We start from the raw sequence: 7500 nt of genomic DNA, 5'->3' as shown, positions 1-7500 counted from the left end.
CGCAGCTACTGAGGGGGGAGAGTCGTCACCAATATCTGTCTGCAGAATTTCTCACTGCCCTCCTCTGTCTGCTCTGCGTCCAAGGTCAAACTTTCATAGTCGGCCGACAGTCTGGCGATGTACTCGGCGATGCCCTCCTCTGCTCGTAATGCTGGAGAATAGCTGGCCCATAACGCTCGATGGGCCTCTTCTGGTAGGATGAAGCGTGTTATAAGGTCTCGTCTGAACGATGGCCAATCTTTAGGTCTGTTTTTTCATGACCTTAGCAGGCTGGCTGAGGACACGGTCATCTTCACGATGGTCTGTGCAATTTTCTGGGCATCGGTCCAATCGCTAGTGGCCTCTTCGACACTGTTAACGAAGGCTTCGGTCGACACGAAGCCCTCTTTTGGCCTCGAGTTATCAAAGTCGAGGATGTGCGATGTCGGCACGGGTAGTTTCATCACCATATTGTGAGGCACCACGCCGGCCGGCGCCGGAAATTGCATTGCAATCCCGGAGGGAGTGGGAATGATCATTCCATTCCTGCTACTACAGTTTCCCGCTGACGTAGAACCATTATTTGCACTATCGCTGTTCAGAATTCCCTACGGCATACTACTGTTTGTTTCACTCGTGTTCACTGGGTTCCCACCCCCTTGCCGACTCCACTTCAGAAATGCCCTAAAAAGGGCAAGGTCATTTCCTACGTCCATTTTGCTATTCTCCCCTGCCCTTCTCGGACAAACTTCTACCGCCCTACCGTCTCTCTCGTCTTGTTCGTCACTGTTCGCCCTGTGGAATCTCTTGCTTCCTGTATTATACACCATTGTTCTCAATTTAATATCACTCCACAGTTATTGAATTAGCACGATTGCAGACCCACAGTTCGCTATATTTACTATTAATTAGCACTTCGCAACAGTACCCCACACCTGACACCAGAAACTGGCCCCGACCTCTCATCGGGTTGACTTACAATGGTCCGGCTGCAGTACTGTGGGTCATGCTTAAATAAGACGCAGGGTGCAAATTTAACAATGATCTGTATTATCTAAAACTTACACAAGGGCCCAAGTATCTAAGCATACTAAAATTTGCCGTAAAACCGAGAGAGAGAGAGAGGCTGAGGGGGAACCCGGCGGATGCAGCGAGGGGAAGTACCTCTTTCCCCTAACCTCGACAAAAACGCTCTGCCAAAAAAAGGATGACTTTTTGGGCATCTTCCTCCCGCCTTGCAATACCTCACAACCCCCGATTTATTCTCTACTGGACACGATTGGGCCTGGCACTTCTTAGGACTATCAGCCAATCGGTGCCAGGTAAGGTGACACTAAATCCCAACGTACTTTGGGGCGGGGTTTCTGGGGGGAGGAAGGTTTCCTCTGCCTGAGAGATGACCGTTGACCCATCCAGTAATGGCGTCCTACGACTGCAACAGGATTCCAGGGAATTTTCACAAAGACTGAGAAGGGCTTATATATATATATATATATATATATATATATATATATATATATATATATATATATATATATATATATATATATATATATGTGTGTATATATGTATGTGTGTGTGTGTGTGTGTGTGTGTGTGTGCATGTGTGTGTGTGTGTGTGTATGTATGTATATAACAAATCGTCCAGTATGTAGTACTTCGATACTAATCACCACTGAAGTGGACAAGTGGTGAGTAACGAGTATTTATATGGAATATACAGGTATGGCATAACGATGTTGTGGGAATTAGAAATAGAGATGGTCACGAGATGATGCTCATTTATTTGATACCATATGAAAAGAAGGCCTGTTCATTTTCGGCCCAAAATCGGCCTGGTTTGCTTATGACGGCAGCGAACGGTGAAGCATAACTACGCAGTCACTAGTAACCATTACAAAGTAGTCATTGGTGAGTGAGATCATGGCGACCATTATTTTTCTTTTTATTTCATAAGGATTGGCTTCACATTGTCTTTAGGCCTGTCTTCAAAGAAAACTGCAATGCCCAGTACTTTTGCTGCTTTTGGGTACAATGCAGTTTCCCTAATGAACAGGCATCTTTCATTCTACCAGTATCACAAAAAATGTAGAAATAAAATGCAAGTGATACATATTTGCCGGAGAAATAATTGCTTCATTGCTAATAATCCTAGGACTCTCTGTTGACGTTTTGACTAGCACACAAGACGACCCTCATGCATAAAAAAAAAAAAAAATACAAACTCCGAGACATAGTACGAAGATCAAAAGAGATGAAATTCAATACCAACTCAGCACCTATCATTATCTGCAAGGAATGATATGTGTGTTTCTTTTTATTCTCTATCTTCCCTTGCTTGTTTAGTACTTGAATTGGTTGTACTTTAATGCAATATCCATGATAATCTTCTATTGCAAATGGTGTAACTCTCGGTCTCTCAATCTCTTTCAGAATGTAAGAAATTAGTTTGCTCACTTTTCAGTTGGAACTTTTAATACTTTACCCACATATGCAATAGTTGCGCGTTTAGTTACTAGCATTGCATATGAGTTATATACATTTAAAAAAAAACTGAGTAACAGAGAACTTGTAATTTTATTGTTGTACTCGAATTTGCCCTTCTCCTAGAAGTAGTTTTGGCTCCTTAAAGGGACAGAATAACTTTTTGACTGAAATAAAATCAATACTAGAAGAAAAATGTATGATATATTAGATTAAAACTTCAGAAAATCCCCTAAACTCATTTCACCTCCTTTATTATTTAAGAGTACATGTCATGTGTCAAAAGAACAAAAGAAATTTTTGAAATTTGTTATTAATAACTGATGTTCCCACAAACGTGTAAATGTTTAAATCTTTGGAATATAGGCATGGAATTAATCTTTAGTCGTCTATGAAGGTATATTATGTTCATTAAGTCAGAGTAAAAATGTTTACCTGAAAAACATGTAAATCTAACAGAGACAAGAATTCTATTTTAGTGATGATTTGGTATTCTGAAAGAGTATCCACGCCTGGTTTCTGTGTTAGTTTGCAACACAAAAAGTGAGCTATATACCATTACTTCACAAAATATTATTTAATCATGCTTTATATTTTACACAAATCAGTTTAATGGATAAAGCAGAATTATTATTTCTGATATAACTCATATAAAATATATGTATAAAGGAAACGAAGTCCAAATTTATTTCATAATAGTAACTTAAATTTTTTTCAGAAGGTAAACTTGTGATTATATACCTTGTGAAGTAGAAGACACTATTATTATAAAAGAATTTATGCTGACTTCATGACTTGGTCCTTTGAGCTCTCATTAGCGGGAGATGCAACAATGACACAGTTGACATATTTTTTTTTTAATATTTGTCTGTTCCTCACTTCATATCACTCACGTGACTTTTCTCTGTGTAATATAAAGTCGTATTTATTCGTACCTATGCATATTTGCTCCGATATATGGTTTATTCAACTTCTGTCCCTCTTGAAATAAAGCTGAAATACTGTTTTTGAAAATAAGTATATCTGTGGAATAATATCTTTTCCAAAAATGGACAACAAAAGCTTGTAGTTTAAACATCTTTCCAGTAAAAAATTACTGGGTTCGTAGAACCGAATGCTTACCTAATATAGTAACCTTCAAGAAAGAACGGCACTATAAGCAATAACTCGGTGAAGAGTTTGGTTTGTTTACAGAAATAGATATTCATGTGTAATCGACAGATGAACTGAGAACATTATAAAAAAATAAATTATTATAGCGTGTTAATGACCGTATAATCTGCCATGATTAATATATTGGAAGTCATTAAATGCTAATGAAAATGTCCCCATCATTTGCTGTGACATATGATTATTTTCATAAATTGTCTCTCATTTTCCAGAAATTTCAAGGAATAATCATTTTAGTAAGTCTGTCGAACGTAGTCGTTACTATAATAACGACTTCGTTCGATAGGTACTCTCACTAAGATGATTATCCCTTGAAATTTCTGGAAAATGAGAGACAATTTATAAAAATGAACCATATGTCACACCAAATGATGGGGACATTTTCATGACCATGTAATGATTTCCAATACATTACTAATGGTATGATGTGCGGTCAATAACATTGATTTTTTATATAATGTTCTCAGTTCATCTGTCGACTACATGTGAATATCGGTTTCTGTAAACAAATCAAGTTATTCATTGAGTTATTGTCAGAAAAATATGTTTTGTTCTTATAGTGTTGTTCCTTCTAACAGATTACTGTTTTACGTAAGTATTCGGTTCTACGAACATCATAATTTTTTTAACAAATATTATTCTACAGGTATACTTATTTCTAAAAACAGTATTCCATAATATCCATTAGACGTTCTTTCTATCCACAATCATGGAAGTCAGAATTGCAGCACAAGTAGGTTTTGGAAGGTAAATCAGTGGGGTTGACATTGTACAACATCCAGTTTTCCATTGTTGTCTTCTTATACATCCTGAACACAGTAATCTTATACATCAACACGTCAATCGATGTAATACCTTTGGTAATATAAAAAAAATGATAATGGTTCTCAAAAACGGTACACTGTTCCTTCCTTCAGTCGATGTAGAATAGGCAATTAAAGGTGTTTATTCATTCCTTGTCACGACTGCTGTATGTGTAGGTCTTTTCATGTGGTCACTTGTGACTTTGCTGAAAGTTTTGAGATTAAAATTAGCATGTTACAGAGATCCTTGTCATTTCTGATGCTTGCTTAATATGTGCATCTCGACAGGTCACAATGTAGCTTGGCCAAATGAAATAATATTAAACCATCTACGGCCCTAATAAATTAAACACTGTCATACTGAATTCCGTTAATTCGAACCTACAGTGCATCTCATAAAAGCTGGTGCAATGATTTCCAGATAATTTAACGCCCAGGAAACATTTACCGATGCATTCTTGTCGAGTGTCACCTGCAAGGACTTTCTTGATTAAATTGTTTATGTAACTGGATAAGTATGAAACCTTTAATACTTCCATTCTATTAATCTCAGTTTAGTTTGTTTTCGTTGGCAAAAGAGATGCGATGCTTATTCAAGTTCCTTCTAAAACGCCAAAATATCTACAGTAAATCTGCCCAATGCAGTAAATTTTAAGATTTCCGTTTTTTTAATTTTTTTTCGTATTACTCATTTTATTGTTCTGTATACTTAATCTTATTTTCATAAATTTGTTTTCCAACTTGATTTAACATAAAACGAAATACATTAAAAATGTCAGTAAAGTCCTAAACCCAGAGAACTATCAGTAAAATTTTCTAGATGCCAAAAATATGCATTCAGAAACTTATGAAATTTCAAACTTGAATGCCTTCATGCAAATCATGAATATCTAACTCATCCATGGAAAACCTCTTTCAAGTTTAACGAATGAAAAACTACTTTCCCATTAAAGTAACATTTTGCCTTGACTATAATAATTAATCCCAAATGAAAATAAATACCGCACCCCTTACCTATAGAGGACACTTGCCAAAAAGTCATGAACTCAATCATGCAAAAATTAAAAGACAAATCAAATTAGGGTATTACAGATTCATTCAAAAGGAACGAGGAAAAATACAGAATATACAATAATCAATAAAATGAAGAAAATCAGAAATGAAATAAGATGAGGCAATATCACATGTCATTTCACGCTGTCATAGTTTAACACTCCAAATTTAATGACTGCTTTATCAGAAAAGAGAAAATTAAATGAGTGTTGTTTTTCTTGCCATCCATGGCCTTGGCAACGAGTGTTATAAAATGGCCGACTGTAAGCAAAAAACTGAGAAGAATGAAAGGACTGGGAGTGTAACCTTGATTTTTCCCTTCGTCAAGTTACTGTATGGCGTAAGTATACCACGTTGACGATTAACTACATTTACTTAACAAATAATAACAATAGTTCACAAAAGAGTTATACAATTGGCACACGTGTTAATACAATATATAAAATGAAGTTATAAATATTCGACGGTGCCGTAGAGAGGTGAAATTCCTTGTCCCGTCATACGTGGAGCGCAGACGGGTGACTGTGGGCGAGTTGAGATGGGCTACGTCACACATGATAAAACATCCCTCTGAAATAGAGAGGTGGCGAATTAATTATATGAATAGCATGCATTAAGGCCCTAAATATATATCATCGAGTTATCCTAACTCACAGCAATATCACGCCCAAATGCTTAAAGATTGCTCTAACCAACCGGGCGGCACATAGGTGGCACAGACAGTCAAAAGACACTTTACTAGAACGGTTCTTAATCTGAACTAAGCATACAAACGGTGGGAGGCTTTGGCGTCGAAGAGAGGTATGGGGTCCAAGGTGGGACATATAGTGACAAAGGGAGAGAGAGATACGCGCCGGAGTCCATGGGGGATTTTGGGAAGGTTTCTTGATAAAAAGTAAGGCAAATAGGATATAGTCGAAGGAAAATGGGCCGCCGAATTCCCGTGTACGTTTTAGACTTACTTTGGTTATCCGGAATGATACGTTTAAGAGTTGGGATCCCAGAGTTGGTGTCATGTGGCACAAGGCAAATGGCGGCCTCTGTGAGGTAGGGGCAGAATATACGTCCCCTCGAAACAGCTCCTACTGTAGTAGCAGGATGAACAGCCTCCTGGGCCATGCTTCTCTGGAATGGGCAGGAGTTGCCTCAGAGCAACTTTCACAAGATGGCAGTGGCTGCACCCATAAGCCTAAAAGCACAGAGATATGGCAGCACATAATGGATAAAAGGAGGAGTTACTGAGAAAGAAAAATGCTGGATTGGACGCCATTGCACTCCCTTGGTGCTGGTCAGCCATATTATGTGAATTTGGTCAATATGTTAAGCCCAGTGCCATTAAGATAGTCCCCCCCACCATTTAAGTAGAGATTCCACCCTAAAAGGGATGGAAATTCTGTAAGAACAGGCTTTACCTGTGACTCTGGACAATGTAAAGAGGGAGTTTTGGCTGGCTGGCCATTGCAGAATACCCTCTCAATTACAGAAAATAACAATATTTTATGAGATCCAGAGCTGTCGCCGTGACCCTCAGGCCATCCTCGCTTCAAAACAAAAATCCACATGATGCACTGAGACTCAGGAAACACAGATCCAGTACTCCTGATTCAAGGTATCTTTTATGTATTTTTCAGAAGATACTTCATGTCCTTGTCAGAACTGTAGCCTAATTACAAATGTATGTAAGGCATTGCAAGCTTTCTAACCATATGTATTGAAACCTCTTGCTAATTTGTATCTAGAATTGTTAACTATTCTTCAAGTGTGAGAAAACACATTTGACTATATATAGAAGTCCCTTCATTTTCTTCTAATGTCCAATTCTACTTTTCTGCTCGCAAGAGTTCTTAACCTTTCAGAGATTTTGTATCAATAAATTAGAATACACCTTACTCTGCCTCTTACTCACACCCTCATTATGCTGGTGACCTCGAAGATACGCCGACGCCGCCAACGCCAGCACCAGCCCACCCAGCGACAACACTGCAGCAGCAAATTCCGCCTACAGCCCTTC

The sequence above is a fragment of the Macrobrachium rosenbergii genome, chromosome 21 (genome assembly GCF_040412425.1).
Source record: "Macrobrachium rosenbergii isolate ZJJX-2024 chromosome 21, ASM4041242v1, whole genome shotgun sequence".
Taxonomy (NCBI): domain Eukaryota; kingdom Metazoa; phylum Arthropoda; class Malacostraca; order Decapoda; family Palaemonidae; genus Macrobrachium; species Macrobrachium rosenbergii.
The sequence above is the reverse complement of the archived record's forward strand: the minus strand, read 5'-3'. Positions refer to the sequence as shown.